Below are 16,404 nucleotides of genomic sequence, written 5' to 3' on the forward strand. Positions count from 1 at the left end.
AAGTTTTTGCTAGTAACTCCAAGAGGGAGTATTTATGCTCGATAGTGGGTTCATGCCTCCATTAAATCTGGGACAGTGACAGAAAGTTCTAAGGTTGTGGATGTGCTATTGCCACTAGGGATAAAACATCGATGCTATGTCCAAGGATGTAGTTGTTGATTACATTACGCACCATACTTAATGCAATTGTCTGTTGTTTGCAACTTAATACTGGAAGGGGTTCGGATGATAACCTGAAGGTGGACTTTTTAGGCATAGATGCATGCTGGATAGCGGTCTATGTACTTTGTCGTAATGCCCAATTAAATCTCACTATACTCATCATATCATCTATGTGCATGGTCATGCCCTCTCTATTTGTCAATTGCCCAACTGTAATTTGTTCACCCAACATGCTTATTCTTATCGGAGAGACGCCTCTAGTGAACTGTGGACCCCGGTCCATTCTTTTAATCGAATACAATCTACTGCAATACTTGTTCTACTGCTTTCTGCAAACAATCATCATCCACACTATACATCTAATCCTTTGTTACAGCAAGCCGGTGAGATTGACAACCTCACTGTTACGTTGGGGCAAAGTACTTTGGTTGTGTTGTGTAGGTTCCACGTTGGCGCCGGAATCCCTGGTGTTGCGCCGCACTACACTCCGCCGCCATCAACCTTCGACGTGCTTCTTGGCTCCTACTGGTTCGATAAACCTTGGTTTCTTACTGAGGGAAACTTACTGCTGTACGCATCACACCTTCCTCTTGGGGTTCCCAACGGACGCGTGTTGAACGGAAAGACATACGTCAACTACGCGCAGCAAGTAAATTTCTGGCGCCGTTGCCGGGGAGATCAAGACACGCTGCAAGGGGAGTCTCCACATCCAATCTCTTTACTTTGTTTTTGTCTTGCTTTACTTTTATTTACTACTTTGTTTGCTGCATTATATCAAAACACAAAAAAATTAGTTGCTAGTTTTACTTTATTTGCTATCTTGTTTGCTATATTAAAAAACACAAAAAAATTAGTTACTTGTTTTACTTTACTTAATATCATGCATGTTTTTATTTCACTAGTTAAGCATAATCTAAAGTAACAGTGAACTGTTGAAGCTATTTCCTGAGTTAAGATATGGATTGTTTGATGCGAAAATTAAAAAACCTATTGAACCTTATTTGCATGCTAGTAGCAATGTTATTAGTATGAACACTATTATTTATAAATCTATGGAAGAATCTAAGCTTGGGGAAGCTGGTTTTGATGAGCATGATATTTTTAGTCCCCCAAGCATTGAGGAGAAAATTTACTTCGATGATACTTTACCTCCTATTTATGATGATTATAATGATAGTAGCCTTTTGGTGCCGCCTGTTATGGAGGATAAATTTGATTATGATTACAATATGCCTCCTATATTTGATGATGAGAATAATAATGATAGCTACTTTGTTGAATTTGCTCCCACTACAACTAATAAAATTGATTATGCTTATGTGGAGAGTAAAATTTCATGCATGAGACTCATGATAAGAATGCTTTATGTGATAGTTATATTGTTGAGTTTGTTCATGTTGCTACTGAAAGTTATCATGAGAGAGGAAAATATGGTTATAGAAATTTTCATGTTACTAAAATGCCTCTCTATATGCTGAAATTTTTGAAGCTACACTTGTTCTATCTTCCTATGCTTGTCACTTTACTCTTCATGAACTTATTTATTTACAAGATTCCTATGCATAGGAAGCATGTTAGACTTAAATGTGTTTTGAATTTTCTTCTTGATGCTCTCTTTTGCTTCAACTCTTATTTCTTGCGAGTGCATCATCAAATTTACTGAGCCCATCTTAACGGCTATAAAGAAAGAACTTCTTGGGAGATAACCCATGTGTTTATTTTACTACTGCACTTTTATTTTATATTTGAGTCTTGGAAGTTGTTACCACTGTAGCAACCTCTCCTTATCTTATTTTGTTGCATTGTTGTGCCAAGTAAAGTCGTTGATAGTAAGGTTCATACTAGATTTGGATTACTGCGCAGAAACAGATTTCTTTGCTGTCACGAATTTGGACCTAATTCTCTGTAGGTAACTCAGAAAATTATGCCAATTTACGTGAGTGATCCTCAGATATGTACGCAACTTTCATTCAATTTGAGAATTTTCATTTGAGCAAGTCTTGTGCCTCTTAGAAATTCTTCTTTACGAACTGTTCTGTTTTGATAGATTCTGCCTTTTATTTCGCATTGCCTGTTTTGCTATGCTTGATGGATTTTTCGATTCCATTAACTTTCAGTAGCTTTGTGCAATGTCCAGAAGTGTTAAGAATGATTATGTCACCTCTGAACATGTAAATTTTGATTGTGCACTAACCCTCTAATGAGTTGTTTTGAGTTTGGTGTGGAGGAAGTTTTCAAGGATCAAGAGAGGAGGATGATACAATATGATCAAGGAGAGTGAAAGCTCTAAGCTTGGGGATGACCCGGTGGTTCACCCCTGCATATTTTAAGAAGACTCAAGCGTCTAAGCTTGGGGATGCCCAAGGCATCCCCTTCTTCATCGACAACATTATCAGGTTCCTCTAGTGAAACTATATTTTTATTCCATCACATCTTATGTACTTTGCTTGGAGCGTTGGTTTGTTTTTGTTTTGTTTGAATAAAGTTGGATCCTAGCATTCATTGTGTGGGAGAGAGACACGCTCCGCTGTTGCATATGGACAAATATGTCCTTAGGCTTTACTCATAGTATTCATGGCGAAGGTTGAATCTTCTTCGTTAAATTGTTATATGGTTGGAAACGGGAAATGCTACATGTAGTAATTGGTAAAATATCTTGGATAATTTGATACTTGGCAATTGTTGTGCTCATGTTTAAGCTCTTGCATCATATACTTTGCACTTATTAATGAAGAAATACATAGAGCTTGCTAAAATTTGGTTTGCACAATTGGTCTCTCTAAGGTCTAGATAATTTCTAGTAAGGATTGAACAACAAGGAAGACGGTGTAGAGTCTTATAATGTTTACAATATGTCTTTTATGTGAGTTTTGCTGCACCGGTTCATCCTTGTGTTTGTTTCAAATAACCTTGCTAGCCTAAACCTTGTATCGAGAGGGAATACTTCTCATGCATCCAAAATCCTTGAGCCAACCACTATGCCATTTGTGTCCACCATACCTACCTACTACATGGTATTTCTCCGCCATTCCAAAGTAAATTGCTTGAGTGCTACCTTTAAAATTTCCATCCTTTATCTTTGCAATATATAGCTCATGGGACAAATAGCCTAAAAACTATTGTGGTATTGAATATGTACTTATGCACTTTATCTCTTATTAAGTTGCTTGTTGTGCGATAACCATGTTCCTGGGGACGCCATCAACTACTCTTTGTTGAATATCATGTGAGTTGCTATGCATGTCCATCTTGTCTGAAGTAAGGGCGATTTACCACTAGTTGAACGGTTAGAGCATGCATACTGTTAGAGAAGAACATTGGGCCGCTAACTAAAGCCATGAATCATGGTGGAAGTTTCAGTTTTGGACAAATATCCTCAATCTCATATGAGAACATTAATTGTTGCTAAATGCTTATGCATTAAAGAGGAGTCCATTATCTGTTGTCTATGTTGTCCCGGTATGGATGTCTAAGTTGAGAATAATCAAAAGCGAGAAATCCAATGCGAGCTTTCTCCTTAGACCTTTGTACAGGTGGCATAGAGGTACCCCTTTGTGACACTTGGTTAAAACATATGTATTGCGATGATAATCCAGGTAATCCAAGCTAATTAGGACAAGGTGCGGGCACTATTAGTATACTATGCATGAGGCTTGCAACTTGTAGGATATAATTTACATAACACATATGCTTTATTACTACCGTTGACAAAATTGTTTCTTGTTTTCAAAACCAAAGCTCTAGCACAAATATAGCAATCAATGCTTCCCTCTGTGAAGGGCCTTTCTTTTACTTTTATGTTGAGTCAGTTCACCTATTTCTCTCCACCTCAAGAAGCAAACACTTGTGTGAACTGTGCATTGATTCCTACATACTTGCATATTGCACTTGTTATATTACTTTACATTGACAATATCCATGAGATATACATGTTATAAGTTGAAAGCAACCACTGAAACTTAATCTTCCTTTGTGTTGCTTCAATACCTCTACTTTGATTTATTGCTTTATGTGTTAACTCTTATGCAAGACTTATTGATGCTTGTCTTGAAAGTACTATTCATGAAAAGTCTTTGCTATATGATTCATTTGTTTACTCATGTCATTTACCATTGCTTTGATCGCTGCATTCATTACATATGCCTACAATAGTATGATCGAGGTTATGATGGCATGTCACTCCAGAAATTATCTTTGTTATCGTTTACCTACTCGGGACGAGCAGGAACTAAGCTTGGGGATGCTGATACGTCTCCGACGTATCGATAATTTCTTATGTTCCATGCCACATTATTGATGATACCTACATGTTTTATGCATACTTTATGTCATATTTATGCATTTTCCGGCACTAACCTATTAACGAGATGCCGAAGAGCCAGTTTGTTGTTTTCTGCTGTTTTTGGTTTCAGAAATCCTAGTAAGGAAATATTCTCGGAATTGGACGAAATCAACGCCCAGGGGTCTATTTTGCCACGAAGCTTCCAGAAGTCCGAGGGAGAGACGAAGTGGGGCCACGGGGCGCCGCCACACTAGGGCGGCGTGGCCCAGGGGGGGCCCGCGTGGCCCTAGCGTGTGGGGCCCCCGTGACGCCTCCTGACCTGCCCTTCCGCCTACTTAAGTCTTCGTCGACAATAGCCCCAGTACCGAGAGCCACGATACGGAAAACCTTCCAGAGACGCCGCCGCCGCCAATCCCATCTCGGGGGATTCAGGAGATCGCCTCCAGCACCCTGCCGAAGAGGGGAATCATCTCCCGGAGGACTCTTCACCGCCATGGTCGCCTCCGGAGTGATGAGTGAGTAGTTCACCCCTGGACTATGGGTCCATAGCAGTAGCTAGATGGTCGTCTTCTCCTAATTGTGCTTCATTGTCGGGTCTTGTGAGCTGCCTAACATGATCAAGATCATCTATCTGTAATGCTACATGTTGTGTTTGTTGGGATCCGATGGATAGAGAATACTATGTTATGTTGATTATAAATCTATTACCTATGTGTTGTTTATGATCTTGCATGCTCTCCGTTGTTAGTAGAGGCTCTGGCCAAGTTTTGCTAGTAACTCCAAGAGGGAGTATTTATGCTCGATAGTGGGTTCATGCCTCCATTAAATCTGGGACAGTGACAGAAAGTTCTAAGGTTGTGGATGTGCGGTTGCCACTAGGGATAAAACATCGATGCTATGTCCAAGGATGTAGTTGTTGATTACATTACGCACCATACTTAATGCAATTGTATGTTGTTTGCAACTTAATACTGGAAGGGGTTCGGATGATAACCTGAAGGTGGACTTTTTAGGCATAGATGCATGCTGGATAGCGGTCTATGTACTTTGTCGTAATGCCCAATTAAATCTCACTATACTCATCATATCATGTATGCGCATGGTCATGCCCTCTCTATTTGTCAATTGCCCAACTGTAATTTGTTCACCCAACATGCTTATTCTTATCGGAGAGACACCTCTAGTAAACTGTGGACCCCGGTCCATTCTTTTAATCGAATACAATCTACTGCAATACTTGTTCTACTGCTTTCTGCAAACAATCATCATCCACACTATACATCTAATCCTTTGTTACAGCAAGCCGGTGAGATTGACAACCTCACTGTTACGTTGGGGCAAAGTACTTTGGTTGTGTTGTGCAGGTTCCACGTTGGCGCCGGAATCACTGGTGTTGCGCCGCACTACACTCCGCCGCCATCAACCTTTGACGTGCTTCTTGGCTCCTACTGGTTCGATAAACCTTGGTTTCTTACTGAGGGAAACTTACTGCTGTACGCATCACGCCTTCCTCTTGGGGTTCCCAACGGACGCGTGTTGAACGGAAAGACATACGTCAACTACGCGCAGCAGCCGGCTGCGGAGAGTAGTGGTGGTGGTCAGCGGTGGTGGGGCGGAAAAGGTGGTGGTGGCCGGCCTTGGGGAGGAGGGGCGGTAGTGGAGGGTGGAGCCTCCACCCGGAGGTACCGCTCGTGCACGGGTGGAGGCTCCACCCGGAGGTACCGCTCAGCCCTTCTCCTTCCTGTGAGCTCACGTGAGCTACTCTTTCTCTCTCCTGTTCTTCCCCAAATCCAAATCCAATTGACACAAAACTCGAAAATCGAAGGAATTTGTGGATAGAAAGTGGGGGAATTAGTAGATCAACACTAGAGGCACCAAATCCATGGACCAAAACCACTCAAAACGCAACCAAATCACAGATCGGTCCAAAGGCAATTTAGGCTATTTTTCGGGATTTTTGGGGAAATTTTTTAGAGATGAAATTGGGTGGGTGGAGGGTCAAATCCGCGGAAACCAAAGGCTGCTGATACCATATGATGTGGTCTAAGACCCCGTTTGTGGCCCGATCTCGCGATTGACCCGAAATCCAAAGGAGGAAGGGAGGAAGAGCGCGAAGAACACGAAGAACACGAGGAACTCATGCACGCACACCGACCCGACACAATCGATTACTTACCCCGTGGCTCGATGGACCACGCCAATAGAATCAACCCGGAAGAGACACACGGTAGAATTCCGAGCGGAGAGATTGGTGAGGGAGATGAATCTAGGAGTGGGAGAGAGAGTGGTAGCACTAGAATCTCACACTCACAAATCCATATATCCAACAAGGGTAGCCTTGATACAAAGGGGATGAAACCCTAGGGAGACAAAGCTCAAAATCTATTCTAAGCCAAATCTTGTCTAACCCTAATTTGGGGAGGGGAAAGAGATACATATAGGTTCAGATTCGTCCAAGGGTAGTTTGGGGAAAGAGCTAAATAAGTTACAGCCGCTCGATTATGATCAACGGTTCAAATCTGGGCTAAAACGCGTGCGAGCGGTACCACGGGCGGAGGTACCGGTCGAGGTACCGGAAAATAGGAGTAATGGGCGATTTGAGTCCAGGGTGCTCGGACGCGCGAGCGGTACCTTGGCCGGTACCATGGCCGGTACCTGGTACCGGCCTTGCCTTCTCTTCCCGCGGGGTCGACGTGGCCTGGCTGGGGGGCGCTGTGGCCGGCCGGTAGTACCGGCCAGAGGTGGCCGGTAGTACCGGGCCTAGCCCTTTCCCGCGCGTGGCCACCTCCATGAGAAGGTACCGGCCAGGGAGGCCCTGGAGGCTCCGGCCTGGGGAGCCTGGAGGCTCCGGCCTGGAGGTACCGGCCCTGCATGGCGGCCGGCCTGGGCAGCCTGGAGGCTCCGGCCTCCCTCCTTGGTGCAGGCTCCGGCCACCTTTCCTCTTCTTCCCTTCTTCTCCTCTTCTCTTCTTTCTTCTCCTTTGCTCTTCCTTTCTTCTTCTTTTCTTCTCCCTTGCACCAAGTGAGTGGCTCCTCTTCCCTTCCTTGTCGACCCTCGTACCTAATGACACATAACACATATCCATGAGGTAGTATACCATCCAATGTATTGTCGACGTCGAGTGTCGAAAGGAATGGGTTCACCTTGTCATGTATCGCGTAGGTTCGGGTTGTCGGTCCACTTGGGGGATTCCGTGGCCATGGTGTAGCGTCGTCGTTAGGCGGGGCTACATCACAGACGCTCCAAGCTACATCACAGAGGCGGGGTTACAATTTCTCCAGAAGAGTTCCGTAGCTCCGCCGCCACCAAAAACCCTAATTCGGGGGACGGAAGTCTCCGTTTCGGCACCCTGCCGGGACGGGGAATTGCCTCCGGAGCCATCTCCATCGACTTCATCGCCATCTTCATCGTCGTTGCTGTCTTCCATGATGAGGAGGGAGTAGTTCTCCCCCGAGGTTGAGGGCTCTACCAGTAGCTATGTGGTTCATCTCTCTCTCCCGTGATGTGATCTTTATGTGATCATGAGCTTTGTAATCTAGTTGAATATGTAGATGTTACTCTTGTCTATTATGCACTCTAGAGGTTACTTTAATATGAATTCCGGAGTCGCTCTCCATGGTGTGATGGTAACAGTGTGCGCATCGTGTGTGATTCCTTTATGACGTTGTGGAGCTTGTTTACTCCGGCTTGAGGTTTGCTTTTGCAGCCCTACACAATGAATGGTGTTTGTTATCCAACAAGAGAGTGTTTGAGAGTAGCATTTATTTATTCAATTATGTGATCATTGTTGAGAGTGTCCACTAGTGAAAGTACGATCCCTAGGCCTTGTTTCTAAGCATTGAAACACCGTTTCCAACAAGTTCTGCTACATGTTCGCTTGCTGCCATTTTTATTTCAGATTGCAATTATACCCTATATAAAGGGTGGACGGATTTCACGTTCTTAGTTTGTTTAGGATACTGTTGATGGCTATTTTTTGCCAATCTGGTAACTCCACGTTCCCCTTTTCCAGTCAACAGCAGGTTTTACATTTTTTTTCTTCCTTTTTATTTGTTACAAGGTTACCGGCTAGCTTCCGGTTGCCTCTCTCCCGTAAAAAAAGCGGTGGTTTTTGTTTGACTCCCTCCAGTCAAAGCGGTGGCTTCTGTGAACTGCCCACGTCCAGAAAATTCTATCCATACGCGTGGCCATAGAACATAGGAGAAAAAATAACCGGCTTGAGAGGAATAAAAATTTATCTCCTGTGCCTTCTTCGATTTGGTCATTCCTGATTCCTTCCGCTCTTCCTCCTATCGGCATCCTGCACCTCGGTGCTCATCTCCAATGAGAAGGACATGGTGGGCGACCGACCGGCCGGAGTCAAGCTGTTGCAGGTGATGGGCCGCTCCAGCAATCTTCTCCGCCCTAGGATTCTTTCTTCAAGGCCCCTGTACAGCCTCCCAAGGTGGCCATCGGCACGGCTGGCGGTGCGGTGGAGGAGCTCGGCGCCCTCCTCTCCCCTCAGGTGGCTGGCGGAGAGCAGGATTTTAGGAGCAGGTGCGGGCCACGGACGGCGACCATGGGGAGGAGCAGCCACGGGACAGGGACGAACACCTCGGGGCGGTGGCGGCGTGGGCCTCTGGCGGTGACCTCGGGGCGGAGTAGGCGCGGGCCGGGGACGGCAACCTTGCCGTCGTGCGGATGGAGGCACCGATCGGCTGGCTCAGGTGGTCCGGCGACGCCATCCATGCCATCACACATCATCCACCGAATTACTACATGCTGAGCGATCTCGGGCGCGTCGTCTGTCTTGGTCGCCGGAACGCAGGCAACCTGCTCTGGAATCTCTACGTCTTTTCTGCAGCCTTCCTGGAGATGGACACATCCGGGTTCTAGCAACACTACCCAATTTTCAGCCATTTGTATTCTGTATTGCAAGTTGTGGCATATTGATCAAATAAAATTTTCAGCAATAGAAACTGATCCTTCTTTTTGGTGACTTTAGGTTCTGAGTAGCCTAAAGAACAAGGCCCACATCGATATGATTACCATGTTGGATTCAAAATCATCAGGAGTGGAGAATTAAGATGCAATAAGCATGTTGATTACATTACATATATGCCTCACGACACAAGAGGTTCCAGGTCTAATGGCATTAAAGAGTGCCTTCAGGTTAGTTAGATTTTTCAAGTCTGGCCTTTTGCACTTTATGATCAGATGTTTTCGTTGTTGATTAAGTGTAGTTTCATCTACTGCTTCGGTGGAAACATAAAAAACAGTGGTAAATAATTGTTAGATCGTACTGAAAGGCTAGGCATATGATTTTTCCACTTTTCGAGAATTGTTGCAATCCTTTAGGAAATGCACCCAACTGCTCTTTGGTTGATCGATTTGTCTTTACAGGCCATCATATTTGTACAGACCTATGATTTTTATCTATACATATCCATGTGTTGATATCTTTTGTATGTAAAATTCTGCACTACCCTTTTATCTATGATTCACTCTTCAATTTGCTCCTAAGTGGGCAAAATTATAAGGCAGAAATGTATTGTGTTGTCATATAGTTGTTCAATTCATAATGGATGTGCAAATTCATAATTATGAACTTTTCCTTAATTCTAATATAGTATATTCACTTCCATAATAAGATGATTCTACAAAAGTTATACCTTTGGAATGCATTTTGTGATAATGCAATGCTACAACGTGGAAAGGCATGTATTTTGAAATCAAATACCTGTGTCTAGAATTTTTATATTAAAATAAATCTTGCACTTCTTGGGTGCATTATGTAGGAGAACCCATAGTTATCTCTTATACATCACTGCTCAGCTGTATTCTTTATGGTACTTACACACTTGGTTATGGAAGTGACATGGCATCTGGAAGGTTTGATTTTAGTACGATGATGGTTCGGCTATCACTATCCAAGTTGTGCTCCCAGGTATGTTTACACACTTGGTTATAGTATCAACTGGACTCAGTTACTTCAGAAAATAGCTATGTATATGAAATGTAACACATACCTAATGGTGTCCTGGTACAACAACACGTTCTGCTCCGCTGGACGCCCTCATCACCGGCATATCTACCATAGCATGCACTCTCGACACTGGTATCGACAGTATTGTTGTCCTCGCAGGGATTGTGCATGCAGAAACTCCTGAAGGCGAAGCACGTGCCAAGGTGAACGATCAGGAGAGGTGGAGATCATCAGAACTAGCTCACCTCAGCCGGAAAAGTGATTACAATGACACAACCAGGCCAGGTTGTTGTGACCTGCAACCCACAGGAAACAATCTTAGAAAGTGACAACAAGAAATGGAGAAACTTAGGAACTGCTACTGCATCAACTAAAAAAGGTATACTTTAAGGACATCTACATACAAGCTATACTAACTCAATGTATATTCTTTTTCAGCAGTGCAGCTCATGAGAAGAAAAAATCATCCAAGGATTTGTTATATGTGAACTCGACAGATGCTTCAATTTCTTTTATCCTCTTTTGAATCAATAAGAAAAGAGGATGCTGAAACTGTTCTCCTCGGTCTCCTTCTATTTTTTAGATGGTTGATTACTTCCTTGATCTTTTTGTTATACATATATGTAACCGAGTAAGACTTTCAAAATTTACTTCATGCTTGCTGTCACACCTCATGTAAATTGTTTCCCGATTGGTAATGGAGAAATTACTGAAATCAGAATGTCCAGATAAAGCCACATGGAGATCAAGTTTATAAATAAATGTTCCTATGTCATGGCAAGCAAGTATATGCATTTTGTAGTTGGTTGATGCCCAAAAGCAGTTTATCCTTTACAAGGCATGATGCTAATTTTCTATATATGCAGGCCAAGTTTATAAATTGTGAAGGGATTCTCAAACAGCCGTGAAAAATACATGGAGCATGCGTGGACCCAATAGGAAAATAAAAAAGTTGGCGATAATATGAATTTCTATCCTCCATTTAGGCAACAGAATATGATATTTGATTTGGTTTATTTCTATATTTTTGGATGGAGTTACAGCTTTTCTATCTATTTTAGTCGGTACATTTTCTGGTGAGACCACTCCTTTAAACAAACTTCTGCTTCCTTTGTTTGGTCATGATGGCTCGGGCATGCCCTATGATTTCGATTCTTGAATACTTGATGTATTCGTGCACCCATTTATCTAGCGGAACAAAGTAGCAAAGGTACCATGCAGGTAATTGTAGCTTCACCTACTGTTTTGGTGAAAACACGAAAGCAAGGATTGGTAAGTAACCACCCAGTTCCTTCAGTTAGAATTGTTTCCTTAGATTTCTCTAACCACCTCCTCATGTTCTATTACCTTATAGAATTACTGACCATTTAATCAGAGAGAGGAAACCATGGCGGATGCTTAAATTACAACATCTAATGAAATATGATTATTTAAAATAGAAAAATAACCAGTATATCTTTTAGTGCCCTCTACGTGCACAATTGCCAGGAGAATAAAATGCATGTGTGTGTTTTATTTTACTCTCTTGCAATCCTTTTCCACTGAACTGCATGACTCCAGCAAATACTGTAGATTTATTCTAGCAACACAATTATAATACATGGTAAAAAGATTCCAAACAATTTTCCCGTTTACAGTGAATTGGTCGGTTAGTTACTTAGCCCTCTGTGTTGCCACCGATCTCAGTTTTAAATTTCACATCAGCGAGCAAAGCAGCACGTTCAGGCACCTGCTATTCTATTTCTGTAAGCTTATTTAATACTCCAGCTCAGCCTTTGCCATTGCTTTCACCTCCCACATGATTTCATTTCCTCCCATTTGCCCCTCCCCCATCATTTTTGGTTTCCCGGCGTGGACCTATAATGGCCACCACCCGTCGCCATGATTAAAAAAACCCTTCCTCCTGACCTTGACGACCACTGGTGCACATTGGTGCATGTCATGCCATGACATGACAATGTCAAAGTCAGCCGTGCCAATGGTTTGGTACATAATTGTTTCTACACTCCGATTCTTATTCAGATATGCACATACATGTGATTCCAGGTCTGCAACGAGAAACTGCAGTACTATAATATGCACAACCCAGTATGATGGATCTTCTGATATATTGTGCACCCAAAAAAACATCAACAGCAAAGCCTTTTTCCCAGGCAAGTTGGGGTAGACTAGATATGAAAGCCCAACAGAAATAAAAGGAAGCCAAAACAATAACGAGATGGAAGAAGAGCGTAAACTATGATTCCGGCAGATTCTGGCATATATTGTGTACTATACTTCAAAAATATTTTTCATGACATGGTTTACACTCTTCCTCGCCACCCTTGCCTTTTTGTCTATATCTTTCATCTTTAGGTTGGACTTCAGGTAGAGCATCGTGGGAACCAACTACTGAAGGTGTTGTTGTATGAGTCTGCTTGCAAAGATAGAGAAGCAAGGTAAGGTCATGCCAGCCATTGTTTTCTTCCTTGGTTGCAAGAAATTCTGCTATTCATCTCTATACCATTACCATAGGTTTGCTTATATTTTTATGTATGTGGTACACATTTTCCTTCAGTTATGAAACAAATGCATTAGAGGATGTTTGTCACGGACTTCCTTGATGCAAATTGTCAAATCTAGGATTGTTACTGCTCGTGGTAAAAAAACAAAAGATCCTCCCTAAGGTTAATTCAGTTTCCAGCCGACATTATTTTTCTATTCGATAGTTGTTCATTCAGCTTTACCTGTAATTAGTCAGATCACACAAGTGTTCTGCGAACCTAACGCTATGCACCTTTGCCTCTCATAGAGTTGTCAGATATAATTTATCATAATTAAGCTATTCATCGTGGACAAAGGACTAAAAAACTAGGTCCTCCTATGCATAAAATCAGTCATTGGTTCCTTTTGTGTTGATGTTCTATCTTTAATGTAAAATTGAGTAGCCCAATATAGAACATTTTATAGAGATGACGTATATCAGTAATTTTTTAAGGGACGAATTGCTCCTAGCACTAAATTGGCTAAGGTATGCATTGAATAATAACCAATTATGTAGTCACTATTCGCAGACTATCAAAAATACCCATGTTTCTTGGTGCGATTTAGATAGAAAAAATCCATCTTGATTCGTAAGATTTTAGTAAAATATTTTTTCTGCCATTACTGCTTAATGTTTGTTCTCAAGTAGAGTATTACTGCCAGGCTTTCTTGAAATAGATTGGTTGGTAAACTTAGCTTTGTTTCTGTAACTCATTGCAGGTCACCTTCACCCTTCACAGGGATGGTTGTTCTCTTGTGGTACCGTACAGCTGTTCCCTCTGGTCATTTGCATTGTACAAGCTAAGACTATTTTTGTAAATTAGAAACCACAGATAGCTATTGGTTATGTTATCTTAAGCCTTTATTCGAATTTGAGCCTTGAATATACTTCAGATTCACTGTTTCATTTTTTGGTATCTGCAATAATTAAGGACTATCCCCCCACCCCCACCCCCCTCATGATAGTGTTCTTTTGAGAGCGACTATTATTTTTTCCTCTGCCACAAGATCATTTCTCTTGATGTGGTTCACTTATTATATGCATCATCCTCCTCCTAAAAAATATTGAAGGACATCTCTTATCTTATGTGACTTTGTGTTACTTCCGATCGTTGTAATTAGTTCACTTAGTAAAAGGTCACGGTATGTGCACTTAATTTTTTTCCTCAGCTTTTCCAGTTTTAGCTTATTCACATACTGGTACAACCTTAGACCCAAATATCATATCAATGGCTGTCCTAGAGTACCAGGCCCGGATATCCATATCATTCTCCCCTTCTTCAAGAAGCGTTGTCCCCAACGCGTGAGGGTCTGCTAGAAAGGGTAATCAGATAAGAACATCGCCGATCTTGATCCTCAAGCCTCGCCAGTCTTCCACACCTCATCCTCCCTCTCGACTAGCTTGACTTGACCTTGGCGCCCTTTGGTCTTCGACGTCATCAACCTGATTGAGACACATGCATCCTCCAAATACAAACTGAAAGTGCACCATGCATACCACCCAAGACACACAGAACAAACTCCTGCACGCCCTGGATCCAAATAAGCTGAACACACCCGAGTATGCAATTTTCTGAAAACCAGTGTCTCCTTTTATTTTCACTTTTTTTTTCTGCTCCGTGCAGCAAAAACTGCACCATGGGATCGGACAGAAAATGCAGTCACGTAGATGCAAAAAAATAGAATTGAAGTAAGCCACGTGATATCCCATAAACTGCCTTGACCGATGCAAACAGAAGTCCAATCTAATTTGTACACTGCCTTTTTTTGTTTTGGAATCTGCACAGCTTCCTTAGACCATGAGTTTAACCGTTCAAATCCCAATTAGCCAAAAGAAACCATGCAGCACTTCGTCTGGGAAAGTCCTCGCGCGATGGAAAAAAATAACGTGCATCTGCCGGACTCTTGCGCGCCTTTTCTCCTGAACCGAGCTGTCACAAGAACCAGTATATGGAGCGGCAGTGCCGGCCTACGCCAAGCGGCAGTGCCGGTTACGGCGGCAGTGCCGGCCATGCAGGGCCGGCAGTGCCGGCCTCCCGACGGAAACTGTTTTCTTCCTTGCGATTTTTCCTGCTGCGGCCGAGAATTCCTGCAAACTCCTGTCGTGGCAGAGCTTCGATAGCGCTTCTCCTTCCTCTCTCTTGCCGCCACCACCTCCGCATGAACGAAGGCCTCTTGAACTTGAATCTGCCGCCCACTTCCTCCTCCTTGATCTTCACCAACAGTATGGCGGCGACGTACCCAATGGTAGCCACAGCAATCGAGTAGAAACAACTGAACAACAAACCAATCTGCACCGTGATCAACCTAGCAATCTGATACCACATGATACGGTGGATCCAAGCTAATCCACCTAATTTGATGCCCGATCTTTCACAGCGAGAACCTGGGGTAGAGAATCCTCCCAACAACGCGATGAACGCAGCCTGGAGAAGAGGGAACGAATCCAGCAAGCAACGGATCGATGAACGATACGCCTCAAACCAAGAGCTAGATAATCCTTGATGAACACAAGAACCTTCGCAGCGGATAATAGTATAGATAAACGGCAGCGCCGTACCCCCGGAGGGATGATACACGTGAACACACGCAACTAGGTATAACCTAACTTTTAGACTAAACTTGTTCTCCCTAAACCCTAGCCGCCCCACCTCCTTATATGAGGGGAAGGGTGGCCGGCCAGCCCTTGCTGGGCTGGGCGCCCCACTATGGGCCTCCCTAACTTGGTTGGACAGGCCCAAACCAAGACTGACTCGATTTATTAAAAATCCCTAATTTGCCAATATATGACAATTACAAAAACTAAGATAATTAAGCTGGTGGAGTCCTGAATCTAGGCTCCACATAGGCCTCCATGCCCGTATCATGCGCCCAACCGGGAAGTTCGCAAATTCGCCGATTTCCGATTTTGCTCCGGTACGAGGCAGCCGATCCGGTTGGCGACCGGTCAACCGGGCCAGAGACCGGGCAGGCCGGTCTGGAGGCCTGTCCAACCGGGCCCTGGGCCGGGACGGCGTCTGTTCCTGCAGTTGTTTCTCCGGCGGTTTCTCCTGTTGCTGCGGTGGTTTCTCCGGTGATGTTGGTTCATGCTGTTGATGATGTTACTCCAATGATTGGTGTTGAAGCACATAGGAGTGACGATGTATATCATGACTACCTCGGTATGCGAATAGGTATCAAGTTTGACGCATCGCAAATCAAATGGCGGTTGCTTAGTTCTGCGACACCGACGGAATTTCAACTTTGGGAATCACACATTGAAGGTGGATTTGCGAGATGCAAGGAGTTTGATAGTTCTTTTGGTGGCCAGGCGGAATTTGCTATTGCATATCGGCGTGTTGACGATGTTGTGGCTAGTTGGTACTGTAATGCTCTCGTCGTTCAGGGTATCGTTGGTCTACGGTCTAGTTGGGCAGATTTCAAGCAGTTTCTACGACATAGCTTTAAGTTTGCGAGCTTGACTAAAACGGTG

General features: G+C 43.4%; 2 long non-coding RNA genes across 2 annotated transcripts; one reads left to right on the top strand and one right to left on the bottom strand.

Moving 5' to 3' along the window:
- Nucleotides 1–333: 333 nt before the first annotated feature.
- Nucleotides 334–10,570, bottom strand: LOC127295098 (uncharacterized). The gene is made up of 2 exons (XR_007847525.2): nucleotides 10,453–10,570; nucleotides 334–926 (listed from the first exon to the last, which is right to left on the bottom strand). It is a non-coding gene; the product is annotated as an uncharacterized lncRNA (long non-coding RNA).
- Nucleotides 10,571–10,654: 84 nt separating this feature from the next.
- Nucleotides 10,655–13,820, top strand: LOC127295099 (uncharacterized). The gene is made up of 3 exons (XR_011743258.1): nucleotides 10,655–10,788; nucleotides 11,276–12,847; nucleotides 13,653–13,820. It is a non-coding gene; the product is annotated as an uncharacterized lncRNA (long non-coding RNA).
- Nucleotides 13,821–16,404: the final 2,584 nt, after the last annotated feature.

The sequence above is a fragment of the Lolium perenne genome, chromosome 4 (assembly GCF_019359855.2).
Source record: "Lolium perenne isolate Kyuss_39 chromosome 4, Kyuss_2.0, whole genome shotgun sequence".
In the NCBI taxonomy this organism is placed as follows: Eukaryota; Viridiplantae; Streptophyta; class Magnoliopsida; order Poales; family Poaceae; genus Lolium; species Lolium perenne.